The sequence below is a fragment of the Zophobas morio genome, unplaced genomic scaffold, assembly GCF_036711695.1.
Source record: "Zophobas morio isolate AGI-343-1 ecotype UQ-CSIRO unplaced genomic scaffold, CSIRO_AGI_Zmor_V1 ptg000004l, whole genome shotgun sequence".
NCBI lineage: Eukaryota > Metazoa > Arthropoda > Insecta > Coleoptera > Tenebrionidae > Zophobas > Zophobas morio.
In genome coordinates, this window is record NW_026972109.1 from 13302948 (window position 1) to 13321142 (window position 18195).

Here is an 18195-nt window from a genome sequence, read left to right on the forward strand (position 1 = left end):
TAACGATAAAATATCGGTACCGATAAAATATGGTCGTCTTTTTCTTTCGCATATGAAATTTACATTTTCGTCCTTGTCATTTATCGCTTCGTATCGTATCGGTAGAAACAAAATCCCACCTCGGTAGTTTGCAAAAACACAATGTTTTGTTGCACCGTTCTGTTTTAGAGCACTCATTACTACCGTCATCAACAAATAATTTATAATATTCACAATAGTGCACCCACACATAACCTAATTGTTGAATTTGTACAGTCTTGTCAAGGTCAATTTTTGTACGAAAATAAGGCGTGGTTTACGATGCATGCGCCTCAAGAATTTGCTTTATAATCAAGCCCTATTCTACTGAACAAAGAAATAGACGCAAAAGCGTGCACGCGAAATATATGAACAGCTTTTGCAGTGTATCACGAAACAAAATACTGTAAACCATGAGCTAATTAAACAATCCAGTTTGAAAGACCATATGTTTACGACGCAAGTCATATATATATACAAACAACAAAATGGGGAAAATGGCCAATGGACTTACCCTAATTGCACGGATCTTCCACTACAATTCACTTGATTCTACGACTAGGAGGTGTGGGGGCCCTTTGCACCACCAAAATAACAACGACGACAAAAAAGGCCACCACGAGGTGTTGCAGCCTTGATGGTTAACGAACAACAACGTTTTTTCTATATACTCAGGATCACGAAGCAATGCATAGACGTCATTGATGCTGTAGATCCGTTACCAACACTAAATCAAAAATACGCGCCGCAATACGTGACAATACGGTTCAATATCGATCAATTTGGGGGAAATTATATTGGTACGACTGATAGCGAAACATATGCTAAAGTTTTATCGATTTCACAAGTGTCATTGGTGTCAACTTTGGTTATGTTGTGTTATTGTTTGATTTTTCGCGTTTTTCTACTTTTCTACTCGTGTAATCGTATCAGTTCTTTTCAGAACTATAACAGTTCTTTTTAGAACTCCAAGTTAACTGTCGTATACCGTGGTACGTGTCGCTTGCTTGAACGTAAACATTCCACCATGCCGAAGCCCTTGCACAAAGATGCAAAGCAAATGGTCGCTAATTTAGTGGACTATTTTGCTAAAGAACGCGATAGCGGGGGACCTCTTTTACCAATAACAGCTGTTCAGGACGTAAGTAGGTGTATTTTATTACAATTACTAATGCAGTCACATTGTACAGAGGGTTGCTGCTACTCTGGGTGTATGTGTGCGAACAGTGAACTCCGTGGTACAACAAATAAAAACCGGAGAAGGTGTACATTCTCCCAAGAAATAGAGACCCCCGAACAAAGCAAGTGTGTGATATTAGCACTTCGGAGCAGTGTGCTATTCGAGAATGCTTATATGGAATGCTCGAAAAAAGTATGAATTTGATGCACACGCCTTATAGATACTAACGATTATTTTACAGAAATACATGTTACACGATCGCCATTAATTGATTGCTTGAAGGAGAAACATATATTTGAGGGTTCTGTGAGTTCGTTAGGAAAAATTTGACATTCTCTATTGGGTTTTGTTATTCGCCAACCAGTGTACGGAAGCGTCTTATGGAATTACAACATGTTGTTCATGCAAGAACCAAATTCTTACGTGAATACATGCACAATCAGCAGAACCCAAATCCTTTGCCATGTGTATATCTTGATGAAACATGGATATTTGAAAATGGTTTGGTAGTTAGGTCATTGCAAGACGATAGTGTCAAAAGTATCAGGATGTTCAAAATAGAAGGGAAAATTTAGTAATGTGTCAGTTTCACGTAAGTTATTTATTCTTCTCACTATATTTTAGGTATATTGTATTACATGCAGGTACAACCAATGGATTTATTGATGAAGCAGCGCTAGTATTTTCTTATAATACCAAAAATCCAGACTATCATGGCGAAATGAATCAACAGAATTTTCTCAAGTGGTTTCAATTGCTCATGAATCTTGAAGAACCATCACTGATTATTATAGACAATGCAAGCTACCACAGTACCCTTGCAAACAAATGTCCCAGTGGTTCATGGAAAAAAGCAGAAATTCGTGAATGGCTTTAACAACATGACATAAGTTCAGATTCACAGCTGTTAAAAACGGAACTTCTTCATTTGGTTGCACGGTAATGCATATACTATTCTCTATCGTTTCATTTAAAATATCATGTTTTTCAGAAATAAACCTCCAAAAACGTATGTTGCCGTGAATTGGGCCAACAGAATTGCCATAGAGTATTGCGATTGCCGCCGTATCATTGTGTGTTTAACCCTATAGAAAATATTTGGGGAATTACTACAAATTACTATTCCAAACACATTGGGTGTGATAGTTATGGTCAAACAAAATTCCGTGGAAATGTGGAAAGAAGCGTTAGCACATGTCACGCCCACAATGTGGAAAAATACTGTTGACCATATGAATAAAATAATACGGGAGTGGTGGGAACGGGAATTATTATTTGACCATGAAGAGATTTTAGAGAGTTTATAATCGACATTAACGAAGATTCAGATTATAGTTTTAGTGATTATGACAGTGAAGATTCTAATACTGCAGAGGGCATTCAGCCACTGTAACATGTAGGTTATTTGCCATTACCATCCTAATTGATTGTACTAGCGGCATGTTCTGCTGGTGTCTTTTATAATCACACTATCACTTCACAGGCCAAATATACAGATCACTGGTCAGACGAAGACGTTGTGCAACATGAATAGTTATTATTATTTATAGTTTACTTTTGTATCTATTCCATGTCAATAAAGTAACTTATTCTGTAGATGTGACGTGGCCATTGTGGCATTGAAGACGATAAGCGTATTTCTCTAACTTGAAGCCTGTCACAACTGTTCAATGCTGTCTGTTTGAGACGTATGTTGACATTCTCGTTGGTAGCTTTAAGTACAGTATGAAGCCTTGTACCACCCTCCAAGTATGTGTTTCACACCCAATTGTCAATTTTTACCAGCAGTCAGTGAACGTTCTTAAAGCCAGTCATTCACGTTCCAAGGCCGGGGTACAATTGTATTGGATACAACTGCTGTACAATTCTGCTGATAAGCAGCAGTACACACACGTTACGACCTTGCAGTTAAAAATTTGCCATCGTGGTGGCAACATGTCCAAAGAAAATGGATTTTTATACCTGCTTTCACGGTTTGTATAACGTACACTGTCCACACGATCAAATTTCCATCCAATACAACACGATTGTACTGCTGCAGACAGACTTGTTCACCAACCGTCCACATCCAACCGATTTGCTTGTCGCATACACAGACGTTCAAAAACACTTCAATTTCATCCTATACTACACAATTGTACCGCGGCGTTGGAACGTGAGTGGCACGCTTCAGTGACTAGGAACACGTGAAAGGGGTTACAGTCATGATCTTTCCTTCGCCTGAGTTTGTAATTCATAGCATCTATGCAGCCTGCAGCATGCCCTTGTGTGCTGAAACACTGCAAGTGTAGCTTATTTCTTAACTGTTGCTTCACACTAACGGTCTTCTCATGCTATAAGCATAAATAGAACAAACCAAAACAATAACAAGCCGACATGTTTGTTGACAGTTTTCAAACCGATTCATTTGTATGATAAACGTGGTAGATGCATGACGTCATACAGAGTCCGTGACGTGTACGCATTGCTTCGTGATCCTGACATACCTATTTGTTTCCAGAGAAAAACGTTTTTACTCCTTTAACTGTAGAAACTGCAGAACACACAAATGTAGAATATCCTCTACTACATATGTGGGTATTTATTTTAGAAATGTTTATCACGTCATTCTTGTTCCAGGTGTGTTGAATATGGGAATACTCAGTATGAAGCGAATGAAATGACTGAACAGGTTTTCCATGTTGCATGGCATTTCAATCGACCAAATCTATTTGAAGGATTAACAATCCTGTCATTAGAATTTTACAAGTATATTAAAAACAGGATAACGTCTTCTGTGAACGTTTTCAGACACTGGCTTTAGGTTCAAATGTAGGCTTAAGTTAAAGGAGCTGCTAGCAACTATTAATTACGCTCTTCCATGCGATAATTTTCAAATAGAATATTTGCTGTCTTTGTAAGAATGAGAATATTCCATTGAACAAAATTTGCCAATATGGAGGAAAGAGACAGCAGAGGCGACTATGCAAGATGATCTTATCTTATCTTATGATCAATAATATCTTAACACAGACAGGAGTACAGCAAATTGACATCATAAAGTCGGTAAGAATTGGTAAAAATACTGAGAAACCTAGATTACTTAAGGTTACACTATCTTCTCCGGTGATAGTAAGAGAGATTCTAATTAAATACAAATCACAAAATGGTCTGTATATCAATCACGATTTGACAAAGATGGAACAAAACTATGCCTATGCAATACGCAAAGAATTCAAAAGAAGAACTGATAATGGGGAGAAAAATATCGTTTTGAAATATATTAATGGAATTCCGAAAATAGTAACAAAAAATGCGTAATATTCCAACAGGCGATTAATAATAGCCCATCACATCCTACCCTAAAAATATTGCATCAAAATGTACGTGGTCTAAACACCAAAGTAAATGAATTCTATGTCAATGTTTGTTCTACTGATGCTCAAGTAATTTTGCTAACAGAGACTTGGGTACATAGCGGAGTATCTAACTCTGAACTTTTTCCACCAAAATTCAATGTTTTTAGATCTGATAGAAGACTGTCCAGAGGAGGAGGTGCTCTTATAGCTATTGACAGTAAAATGATTGCTACTAATCTCAACTTGTTGTCACCTGTTATGAGTACATATATATATATTTTTAACTTAATTTTGAAGTATTCATTGTATCCTAATGTATGGTCGGTGTCAAAAGTAGTTCCAGTTTTCAAATCCTGTGATAAAAGCAAGATTGCAAACTATAGACCTATAACAATTCTATGTAATTTTGCAAAAATTAAATTTTCTAACACTATTAACTTTCATGTAAGTAGCCAAATAAGTCATGATCAACATGGTTTCATTAGAGGAAAATCAACTGTTACCAACCTAGTTGAATTTACGCAATTTGCTTCTCAGGTCTTCGATGATAGAAAGCAAGTAGACGTAATATACACTGACCTTACAAAAGCATTCGACAAAGTAAACCAGTGTATATTACTCAAAAAACTTGGTAATTTTGGTCTGTGTACTTAATAGTTTACTTCAATTATTGAAATCAATGATTATGAATCAGTTTGTTGAGTATTGCAAAAGCGGTGTATCTCAAGGGTCCAATCTTGGTCCGTTGCTTTTCATACTTTTTTTTAATGACATATCTAACCCATGATACAAGTAAATATGGTATGAACATACGCAGGTTTGCTGACGTCACCTGGCTGTATTCAGGCGGGAAATTGAAATATTTACCGAGCCCAACTAAAGTCACTAGATCTACTATTACTTTTAGAAAGTACGGCAAACTGCCTGTGGTCGGAATTCGACAGAGAGGAACCTAACCTATGTGTTAAACAAAGATAGCGCGAGGCTAGTAATTTTCGCTATCTGTCAACGAAAGGTTGATGTGTTTACGATTTGAGGTTACGACAGACTGTACTAGAATTATTGAGTTAACGGACCGGAAAGAACACTATTCCAGTCCCAAAGTAACTCCAGCCCTATTCAACGAGAAAGTGTCACCGGTAACCAGCAAACAGTCGTGGAAGACGTGTTACCACCAAGGCAATTGACGGCCAAATGACAGTAACAGGATAGCCATACTGGAAGCAAAAAATACCTGCTGTCGAAAAGACGGAGCATAACAAGGACACAGATATTTTCTTATTATTTGCTATCATCCCCGCTATTTTTTTAACAACGCTAGGTCGCTAGCAAACCACCAATTTGTTTTTACGCATCAGTTTGGTAACAATAAACAATAACCCTCATAACCACAAAAACTCATAACTGCCTCATAACCCTTAAAATTGATATTTGACATCAGATGTCAACACAGAAGTGGAAGGTCATTCATTCCACATGACGTCAGATAACGTTGCGCAGAAGAAGACGAGTTTTGGTTCATGGGATGTCCATACCATATTTACTTGTATCATGATCTAACCATATTGATTGTAAAATTTACATATATGCGGATGATCTGAAGATTGTAAATGTTATAACCTCGTATTCTGACTGTCTTCAATTACAAGATAGTATTGATTCATTCTTAAATTATTGTCAAATTAATTGCCTTAGTGTAAAGTTAAGCAATAACTAGGAAATTGCAACCCATTAATTTTATGTACAACATGAATGGTACGCTTTTAGATCGTTGTGATCAGTTTAAAGACCTGGGGATTGTAGTAGATAACAAACTGTCGTTTATACCGCATATCGAATATGTTACAAACAGTGCAATGAAGATGCTAGGATTTATAATTCGTAATGCAACAGATTTACACAATGTACATTGTATAACGTTATTGTTTTACACCTTAGTCAGAGCAAAGCTAGAATACTGTAGTGTAGTATGGAACCCAACGCATAATATTTATCTTTCTTATTGAAAAGGTACTGAGAAAATTTTGTAAATACGTGTTTTTCAAAATGTTTGGCAGATACCCTGCACAACACTGTGACCAAAAAATTGTTTTGAACACAGTTAAAGAAACATCACTTTTGAGTAGAAGAAATTTGGCTTGTCTTACATTTTTACAAAAAAATATTGATGGTTCAGTACATAGTGATGCATTACTTAGCCAAATAAATTTCATTGCACCTAGGAGTATAAATCGAATGCCAATGACGTTTCATTATGTAATTCCGAATAGCTACCACCACTACAATTCTCCTTTATTAAATTGTTTTAAACTATGCAATTGTGTGAGTGATAAGTTCGATATTTTCTGTGACAAATTACATAGAAGTAAAGTAAAAAAAATAATTATATTGCACTATAGTCAATAAAATGTATGCCAACTATCTGGTATTGTAGTACGAATGGGTTAATTAATCTTGTATAGGACTGCCAATTGTTAATTATTTATGGTGTTTTTTTTTTATAATATGTTTCTATATGGACAATTGTCTGTTGGAAAATAAATTACTAAATTACAAAAAATTACTAAATTACATCTGTAAAAGTTGTAAGTCAAGAGTGGAACTTTTGAATTTAGGATGCACCTTTTAGGTTTTTATTCTAGTCATGTTCGATGTACTTATTTGTTAGTTTTTTTACTTATTTATTTATTTAACTTTAGAAATATGTTTATATTTAGCATTAGACTGATATATTCCTTTCTGTCATTTTTTGTTAGACGTCTATATTTTTCGTATATTAGGCTGTGATATGTTAAACTGTTGGGCTTTCTTCTAGTCACTTTTAGTAGATAGATGTATTTATTTTTATATTAGTTTTCAGATACAGGGAGGCTGTGATTAATATACATAGACTTGTCCTGTCCTTTTCCAGTAAGCATTAGCTATCCATCTATCCCCCTCTACGATCACATTATCTGAAAAGTTTTGAGTCGGATAGCTAGGATATTTTAAACGCTGTTGTAACTGTTTTAGTGCCTACCTAATTATTAAGTAGATAAATATTTACTTATTTTGTACATTATTAGGGCGTATTTATTTTTGTCAATAAATAAATGAAATGAGGTTATTTTTTTACAAATAAATTTGATTAACTACATGGTACTTTGTTTTGTGGTTCTATAAAATTTTTTCCCTTACCTAATGTTTTAGTGCAATATTTGTAACATATACGTAGCAATGACCATCCAAATATTTTAACAGCTGGGGCCTTGATCAGAAGTAAAAAGAAAATTTGCGTAATAAGAAATCTACTATCTTCAGTTTTTACATCATTTTATTACCATAAAAGCTGTTGTAAAATTGATGGTTGTCATTTTGGGACTCGGATGCGTTAAAGAGATTTGTTGGCGATGTGGCAACTACGACGATGGTACTAAGCGGCAACACGGCATGCGCTAGGGGTCCGTTTGTTTTAACTGTAATGCGCACGACCCATCGAGATCAAAGGTGCCGACAGCACGTGGTTCATCACATGTGGGAAACTATGTTTGGTTTATTAATTTTGCCGGTACAGAATTTAAATGGCATTCGAAATGGTTGTGCGATATATATACATGTAGCAATTAAAAAATTGATTTAAATACGTATCAATTTATTTTGGCAGCTTCACTTTCAAATTGTGAACTACTATTGTTTTGTTTATTTGATTCTTGCAAAGTACACTGTTCTAACTGCAAATAATAAATTGATATACGTATATATTTAAGATTATAACTTACTTTTTGCAAATAGTTGAAAGGTATAGTAGGAACTGAATTCGGATGTAGAATTAAATTCCAGTAGAAATGCGTTTGCCCAACTGAGATTCCACGAATTCTATCCACATTTTAGAAACCTTTTTGTTTTTAGGGCATTTAAGAAAAATTGTATGATCTATTTTATAGAAATATACTCAAAACAACAACAAACATAAACACTACTTCACAACACGTCCAAAACTAAAATAATACAACTAAACTCAAACTGAAGAACGAGTTTACAAAGTACAGTCGAGGTCATAAAAATAACCGCCTCCCGTGGCCTTGGTCCTAGCAATGGACTGCCGAAACTACCTGAGCCCTTAGAGAAAGCTGAATTGTGATAAACGCAGGTAGTTATCTGTTTGCAGTGGTAAACCAACCTTGCCTTCTTCGAACCGTTCGGGTACTTTCGGCACGTGTTACGTGGTAGTACGCCACTGGAAATCCAAACTCTGTCAGCAGTGCGTTTGCGCAGAAAGCCCGTTGGGCTGGCAAATATTGGCGCCTTATTCAAATAAGATCATAACCGGTATCTGACCGGATCTTGAACGATGCCAGAATCGTTACATTGCAAGCATACGATACGCTTCCTCCGGTCCCTTCTGCCTTGGTGGTTTCCACCATCCAGATTCTTGAAAAAAAAAAAAAAAATTGTATAATATTTTGCAAAACCTTTTTAGATTTCTTTACGTTTACTTTACTATTACACACATATTTTTATTTTAATTTATTGGGGTTGCATGAAAAATAAAATTCTTAAAATCAAGTCTTATAATTTTCCGAAAAACCTGGATTTATTTTACCTTCGACCAATTTTTTGATATCACAGTTTTTCATTTTTTTCACATTATTTCATTTTCCAATTTTTCCAATTTTCAATGTTTGGGTTTCATAATTTTTGGTTTTTTCAACTTTAAAGGCTTCAATTTTTCAATTTCTCGACTTCCAAGTTATTCAGTTTTTTGTTTCTTCACTTTTTCTGTTTGCAATTTTTCATTTTTCGGATTTTCAATTTCTCAATTTTTAATTTTTTGTTTTTTCAATTGTTCGTTGTTCTTGGATTTATTTTACATTTTCCGATTTTTTATTTTCATTTTGTCGATTTTATATCACACTTATCCGTTTAGTCTTTTCCTTTATTTTTTTCATTATTTCTTTCGATTTTTCAATTTTTTAATTTTCCGATTTTGCAATTTTTGGATTTCTCAATTATGCGATTTTCCGATTTCTTTAATTTTCAATATTTCGATTTTACAATATTTCGTTTTTTCGCCTTTTAAGTTTTTCGATTTTTGAATTTTTGAGGTTTTTCCTACATTTTTTTGATTCGAAACTTGAAAAATCGTAACGCAAAAATAGTACAAAATCGAAACGCTGAAAAAATGAAAACTTTCAAAATCGAAAAAGTGGAAATCGAAAAATTGGAAATTGAAGAACTGAAGAAATGAAAAATTGAAAAACTGAAAAACTGAAAATCGGAAATTTAAAATCAGAAACAGATTAATGAATCTGAAAATTGGAAAGAGAAAAAAACGAATCATATCGAAAAATTAGAAAATCCAAAAATTGTAAAGTCGAAAAATTGAAAAATCCAAAAATTGAAAATTTTTACAATGAAAAAAGGAAATTATAAAATCACAACATTGAAAAACCGAAAAATTGAAAAAATAAAGAAAATAAAAAAAACGGAAACGAAAAATTGAAGAAATGAATACTTGAAAAATCGAAAAATTGATAAATTAAAAATGAAAACTCGTGAAAGTGCAAATTGATAAATTTTAAAATGAAAATTGCATGTCGTAAAATGTCGAAGAAACAAAAAAAAACAAAAAGTAAGACTTCAAAAAAAAAATTGAACAAAGGATAAATTGAAAAAATTTGAAATTAAAAAAGAAAAAATTATAAAATTACAATAATGGAATATCGAAAAATTGGAAAAATAAAAGAAAATAAAAACTGAAATGAAAAATTGCACATCTAAAATTAGAAGAAATGAGAAAAATTAAAAACTGAAACACCCAAAAATTTAAATTCAATACTGAAAAATCGAAATTGAAAAAATAAATAAAATAAATAACCGAAACGAAAAACTGCAAATCGAAAAATTGAAAATTTAAAAATTGATAACTCATGAAACTTAAATCGAAAAATTGTAAAATCTAAAAAAAAATCAAGTCAAAAAAGCTACGGGGGTGTTATTTACCTGGTTTTTATTTTATTTACCAATTTATGGATTTTTCAGTTATCCGATTTTCCAATTTGTTTAATTTTCAATATTTTGATTTTACAATATTTCGTTATTTAGACTTTCATAATTTTCATTTTATACTTTTTCGTTTTCTCATTTTTGGTTTTTCAATTGTACAATTTTACAATTTTTGCATTTCTTTTATTCGAAAAGTTGAAAAATCTAAAAAACCGAAAGAGCCAAAAATTGGAAAGCCGAAAAACTGTAACATTGAAAGATGAAAAAAGATGATGGAAAAGCTTTTTAATAATAAAAAAAAAAATTAAAATCGTAAAACTAATTGTAATTATTTATTAGTATACCTATATACAAATTTAAATGAAAACTAGAAAAATTGCGAAACAAAAATTGAAGAAACGAAAAATTAAAAAATCGAGAAGCTAAAAAACCTAAAAACAGAGAAACGAAAAGTTAAAAAATCTAAAATTTGAAAAATCGAAATAGGGAAAACGGAAAAATTGCAAATGGAATAGCTGAAAAATCAAAAAATTGAAACATTTCACATTGAGAAAAAGAAAAAGTAGAAAATCAGGACCTCAAAAAATCGAAAGATTGAAAAAATAAACAAAATAAAAAACCGAAACGAAAAATGGCAATTAAAAAATAAAAAAAATGAAAAATTGAAAACTCGTGGATTTGCAAATCGAAAAATCGCAAAATCTAAAAATTGAAACATCCAAATGTTGGAAAATCGAAAAGTTGAAAAAACAAAAAAAAAGAAAAATTGAAGGACGTCAAATAGAAGATTTGAAAAAATGAAAAACTGAAAGAATTTGAAATTAAAAAACAACATATTCTAAAATCGGAACATTGAATTATTAAAAAAATGTAAAAATAAAGAAAATAAAAATCGAAACGAAAAATTGCAAATCAAATATCCGAAGAAATGAAAAAGTGAAAAATTGAAAATTGAAAATGGAAACTCGAGAAATTTTAAATCGAAAAACTGAAGAAACAAAAAAAAATAAAAAATTGAAAAATCGCAATTCCAAAAATTGAAAAAACGAAAAACTGAAAAATTTAAAACTCAAAAACCAAAAAGTTATAAAATCGAACACTGAAAAATCGAAATATAAAAAAATAAAAAAATAAATAGCCGAAATGACAAATTACACATCGAAAAATTGAAAATTTAAAAATTGAAAAGTCCATAAATTCAAATCTAAAAATAAAAAATTCGAACATTTAAAAACTGAAAAACTGAAAAATTTAACTTAAAACCTTGAAAAATATACAAATCGAAAAACTGAAGATACGAAAAAAAATGAAAATCTCAAGTCAATAAAACTACGAGAGTTTTATTTACCTGGTTTTTAGTTTATTTACCAATTTTTGGATTTCTCAATTATCCGATTTTCCGATTTGTTTAATTTTCAATATTTCGATTTTTCGTAATTTTCATTTTATACTTTTTCGTTTTTTCATTTTTGGTTTATATATTTTTATACAATTTTGCAATTTTTCTAACTTTTTGATTCGAAAAGTTGAAAAATCGGAAAAATTTAAAATCCGAAAGAACCAAAATTGCAATCGAATAGCAAAAATAAAATGAAAAATTCAAGTTAAAAAAGCTACCGGAGAGTTGTTTACCTGGTTTTTACTTTATAGGGGTTATCAGTGGTGGGATTTTGCTTCTAACGATACGATACGAAGCGATAAATGACAAGGACGAAGATATAAATTTCAGATGCGAAAGAAAAAGACGACCACATTTTATCGGTACCGATATTTTATCGTTATAGAAACAAAATCCCACCCCAGAAAACAAAAAACGCAACCAATTTTTATAGTCTTTCAAAGAAGCGGGATCAATTTTTTTAAGCACAGTATGCAAAGAAATGGAAGACAACAAAAAATATTTAATAATAAAGTCATTTAAAAGACAAATTTATATAGCAGCTGATATTTGTTTATTGTTCAGTCTTTTTTAAAAAAAAGCTCTAAAATTAAATTAAAAAATGAGTGAACGGAGTGAGAAAGTTGTGTAAATATGAAACAAAGGTGGCTATAAAGACGACGTACCCGCCATAAACCGCCAAATTTCCATTCGAAAGTGAAGTTTTATTAATTAATTGCGCACAATTATGCATCGTAAAACAAAAACTAGCGCCAAATCGCCCATCGACAACGCCCTCTGTCCTTTCGCTTAACCTCATTACTATTCCAAAATCAAAGTTTTATGGTATTGTAATTGTCAAGTATGGTGTGTGTATCCTATTGTATAAGTTGAAATGTGTGGTACGAGGTTTTAAAACAAGTCATTTAACAAACATCGGATTAGATTACAAATAGAACTAGCGTGTGTAGACCGAGAACACGGAAAGCTTAAATTTATGCCAAACGGGACAAGGTTCAGGTAACTCGACACCCAATCAATTCCCCCATGGTCCTTCAACAATTGAATTTTTCTCTTGTCTGCCTACTGTTGGCTCGAACGGCGCAAAACAACGATCGAATCGATATACGAACAAAGCCACAAACCGGGCTCACGTCGAATCGCTAGATCGATAAATCATCGACGAATAACAGTGGCAGTGGCGGAGGAAGAGGGATTCTCACTAAGGCACTGGGGCAACAGAAATATTTCTTAGTTTTATCTATATTCCATTTTAACACAGAATGAAATATACATAGAAAAGAATAATTTTCGGTGGATTTTTTGATACACCCTGTATGTTATTTTAGTACCTAAGTATTTCATTTGACTTCTAATTTAAGCTGTGATATCAAAGGCAACGTTAGTTCGAAAAAACCTATAAATAAAGTTTATAAATCTTCAGACTCTAGTGGGAGTCTGTTCGCTTAACAAAACAAAAACATGTGTGCATATTTTTTAGTTGAAAAATTTTAATATTCGAACAAGAAGAAGTGAAATATGAATACTATAAAATATTTAAACAGATACAGTGCACTGTAACGCGAAAAACATCTCCCACGATCTTTACAACTTACCTTAAATACCAACTTTCTCCTGCAAAAATTAGGTTTTTTACTTAGGAGTTAATTATTAAAGAATTAACATTCTTATTCATAATTAATACATTTCAATGACGGATGTGTATCAAGTTTCACGCTTTCAGTTGACTGTGTACCGCTGAACGTATGTCGTGATCTACGATGGCTGACATGACTGACGTTTTAAACTGATTTTGGACAGGTGAATTATGGTAACTCGACATATGTTCAGCAATGCGTAACCAACTTCAAACGTGGAACTAACGTAACAATCTGTTATATCTAGTCCAGTGTCTATAGCGTTAATAATCGCAAAGCTGTCTGTGTGAAAACTCATTTCGTGAAATAGCTACATTTAAGTGAATTTACTGTGGCATATTTCTAGACCTTGCATCACCTATTCACAATATTTATCAAAGATCTTCCAGGAAATATCTCACAGTACGGTATCCCGCTGGGATTATATGTATTCAGTGTTTAAAGATGTTGGAGAACAAGTGGGTAATAAATGGATCACCGTAAAATTAAACACTATAACATTAATTAAATAAAAAAATTGGTGGAAAATTATTTCGACGGAACTTCCCTAATCTCTGGTATACAGTCATACAAAACCTTGATTCGTTGAAAACTTACAAAATTTGATTTTGCGAAATTTTATTTTTCTGTGATAACCTCTACGGAGTAGATACAGTAAGGAAGTACTAGTCACAGTGTAAATAAAAGTAAAAAAGAAGGTTTCACTTTCTTTAAAAAAAATGAGGCGCCCGAGAAGCTTTCGCCTTCAGAAAAAAGACAGTTTGGGCCCCTTAGAAGGTTTTATATTGTTAAAAGAAAACAAAAAAACATCTGGGGGGCCTGAGAGTTTGCATATTCTTAAAAAAAGACACATGAGGCCTTCGAGAAGGTTTCACCCTTAAAAAAAAGACAGTTGGGACCCCTGAGAAGGTTTCACATTCTTAAAAAAAAAGTATTGGAATCCCGAGAAGGTTTTACATTCTTAAAAAGTAGACATTTGAGGCCCCCGAGAAAGTTTTACATTCTTAAAAAATGCACTTGGAGCTCCGACAAGGTTTCAGATTCTTAAAAAAAACACATGGAGCCTCGGAGAAGGTTTCACATTTTCGCATTCTTAAAAAAAAAGCAGTTGAGGCCCCGAGAAAGTTTTACCTTCCTAAAAAAAATATTGGAACTTTTTTATGATAATTTGGATGAAGTAGAAGCAATAAGAAAGTACTAGTCACAGTGCAAGTAAGAGAAAAAAAGAATGTTTCACTTTCTTAAGAAAAAAAGAAAAACAACTGGAATCCCCAAGAAGGTTTCGCCTTAAAAAAAGACACTTTTGTCCCAAGAGAAAGTTCCATATTGTTAAAAAAAAACAGTTGGGGTACTTGAGAGCTTGCATATTCTTAAAAAAAAGCCACATGAGGCCCCCGAGAAGGTTTTACCTTTTTAAAAAAAAGGCCGTTGGGATCCCTGAAAAGGTTTTACTTTTTTAAAAAAAAGATCGTTAGGACCCCTGAGAAGGTTTCACATTCTTAAAAAGAAAGCATTGAGATCCCGAGAAGGTTTTATGTACCTTATTAAAAAAAGACAATTAGGGCCCCCGAGAAGTTTTCAGAATCTTAAAACAAGACACATGGAGCCCCCGAGAAAGTTCCACATTTTCCCATTCTTAAAAAAAGCAGTTGGGACCCCGAGAAGGTTTTACCTTATTAAAAAAAAGACATTTGGGGCCCCCGAGAAGTTTTCAGAAGCTTAAAACAAGACACATGGAGCCCCCGAGAAAGTTTCATATTTTCCCATTTTTAAAAAATAGTAGTTGGGAGCTCGAGAAGATTTTACATTAAAAAAAAAAGCATTGGAACCCCAAGAAGATTTCAGATTCTTAAAAACGGACACATGGAGCCCCCGATAAGGTTTCACATTTTCGCATTCTTAAAAAAAAGCAGTTAGGGCCCTGAGAAAGTTTTATCCTTTTAAAATAAAGACAGTTGAGATCCCTGAGAAAGGTTCACATTCTTAAAAAAAGCATTGGGATGCCGAGAAGGTCTCACCTTATTAAAAAAAAAGGCAATTGGGGCCTCCGAGAAGTTTTCAGATTATTAAAAAAAGACACATGGAGCCCCTGACAAGGTTTTACCTTCAAAAAAAAAACCATTGGAACACCGAGAAGATTTTACCTTATATAAAAAAAAAAAACAATTTGAGCCTCCGAGAAGGTTTCGCCTTAAAAAAAAGACAGTTTGGGCCTCCAAGAAGATTTTATATTTTGTTAAAAAAATAGTTGGGGGGCCTGAGAGGTCGCATAATTTAAAAAAAAGACAGATGGAACCTCCGAGGAGGTTTCACGCTTAAAAAAAAGCAGTGGGGACCCCTGAGAAGGTTCCACATTCTTTAAAAAAAACATTAGGATCCCGAGAAGGTTTCACATTTTCTTATTCTTAAAAAAAAGCAATTGGCATCCCGAGAAGATTTGACATTAAAAAAAAGCATTGGAACCACGAAAAGGTTTTACTTTAATAATAATTAGGGATGTACCGACTAGTGGCCGACCGGTCGGATAAGCCGACTATTCGGCTGTTTTTCATCGTCGGCTGCAGTCGGCAACTGGTCGGCTAAACAGCCGATCGGTCGGCTTTTTTTTTATTAAAATTAAAATAGCATATAAAACAATTAAACCCGGTTTACAGAACCCCAATTAAATATTTAATTGCGATTTAATTTTTAACCCCGCGTTAAAGTACCATGTGACCGACTCTACGCCAATCAGACGTCGCTAAAAATGCGCGATCAACTTAAACTTAGTTAAAATATTGTATAAACTGGCCCTAAATTGTGTTATTCTTTATTTTTGTACAGAGTTACTAAAAAAAATTAAATGTAAAAATTATCCAAACAAATTTAACACATTTTTTGGAAAACAAAAGAACTTTAGTTATTCCTTTTATTAAAATAAAATAAATTTTTAAGGTAGTCAGAGAAATAGAAAAAAAAAACACACTGTCTGTGGCATTTAGAAACCGGTTTTAGCAAAGCCGAACAGTCGGCCGACTAGTCGGTTTTTACTGGCCGAACAATCGGCTAGTCGGTTAGTCGGCCAGACCTACAGTCGGTACATCTCTAATAATAATAAGAAAAACAATTGGGGCCCTTGAAATGATTTTACATTCTTCAACAAAAAGACAGTTGGAGCGCGATTTTACTTTTTTATGATAACTTCGTTGACGTAGAAACAATAAGAAAATACTAGTCACAGTATAAGTAAAAAAAAGGTTTCATTTTGTTAAAAAAAAATAAGTGGGGCCCACCAGGAAGGTTCCATTCTGTTAAAAAAAAAACAGTTGGTAGGCTTGAGAGGTTGCATATTCTTAAAAAAAACACAGGAGGCCCCTGAGTAGGTTTCACCCTTTAAAAAAAAATAGTTGGGACCACTGAGAAGGTTTCACATTCTTAAAAAATTGGTCTGAAGAGTTTAGACAGTACTTCCCTCGCTGTCGGAAACGTGACGACTTCATGCCTCTTATGTTTTTTTTCACATTAGATTTCAAAGCATTCGGTTTTGTAGTTCCTGATTAAATCAATAAAATAAATTTGCGCATTTATTAAATTTCTTGAGTCACCCTGTATATCCGAATCCAAAAAATATAAATGGAATTATAAATTACAGAAAGAGACTCATCATATTTTGTACATTTTGAGCTGACGTCATCAATTTTTGGAGGGGATAAGCAACTACATTTTGACTAAAAATTTATTGTGCTCTGTATCAGCTTAAAACATTTGCAGGATTTCAAAGCACTAGGTTTTGTAGTTCCTGATTAAATCAATAAAATAAATTCACGCATTCATTAATTTTTGGGGTGATCCTGTATATGCAAATCCAAAAAACATGAATGGAATGATAAATCACAAGAAGAGACTCATCATATTTTGTACGATTTAGATAGGATTTATTCAGCAAAATTTTGGGGTGGCGTCATCCATTTTTTAGGAGGGATGAGCAAATATATTTTGATCAAAAATATACCATGCTTATCATAAATTTAAAACGTTTCCAAGATTTCAAAGCATTCGGTTTTGTAGTTCCTGATTAAATCAATAAAATAAATTTGCCCATTTATTAAATTTCTTGAGTCACTCTGCAGATCCGAATCCAAAAAATATGAATGGAATGATAAATTACAGAAAGAGACTCATCATATTTTGTACATTTTAGATAGGATTATTCGGCAAACTTTGGAGCTGACGTCATCAATTTTTTGGAGGGGATAAGCAAATATATTTTGAGTAAAAATTTATTATCCCCTTAAAATATTTGTAACATCTCAAAGCATTCGGTTCTGTAGTTCCTGATTAAATCAATAAAATAAATTTACCCATTCAATAATTTTTTAGGTCACCCTGTATATGCATATCCAAAAAATATGAATGGAATGATAAGTCACAAGAAGAAATTCATCATATTTTGTACATTTTAGATAAGATTTATTCAGCAAAATTTTGGGTGACGTCATCAATTTTTTGGAAGGGATAACTAAATATATTGTGATTAACATTTTATCATGCTTATCATAACTGTAAACCATCTGCAAGATTTCAAAGCATTCGGTTTTGTAGATTCCAAATTAAATGTCAAAAGGTTGTTTCATAATTTTGATTTTTTTTCCAAAAATC

General features: G+C 32.9%; 1 long non-coding RNA gene across 1 annotated transcript; it reads left to right on the plus strand.

Moving 5' to 3' along the window:
* The first annotated feature begins 846 nt into the window (after window positions 1–846).
* LOC135135197 (uncharacterized) lies at window positions 847–1787 on the plus strand. Its single transcript, XR_010281463.1, has 3 exons — window positions 847–1159; window positions 1209–1390; window positions 1440–1787. It is a non-coding gene; the product is annotated as an uncharacterized LOC135135197 (long non-coding RNA).
* The last annotated feature ends 16408 nt before the right edge of the window (window positions 1788–18195 follow it).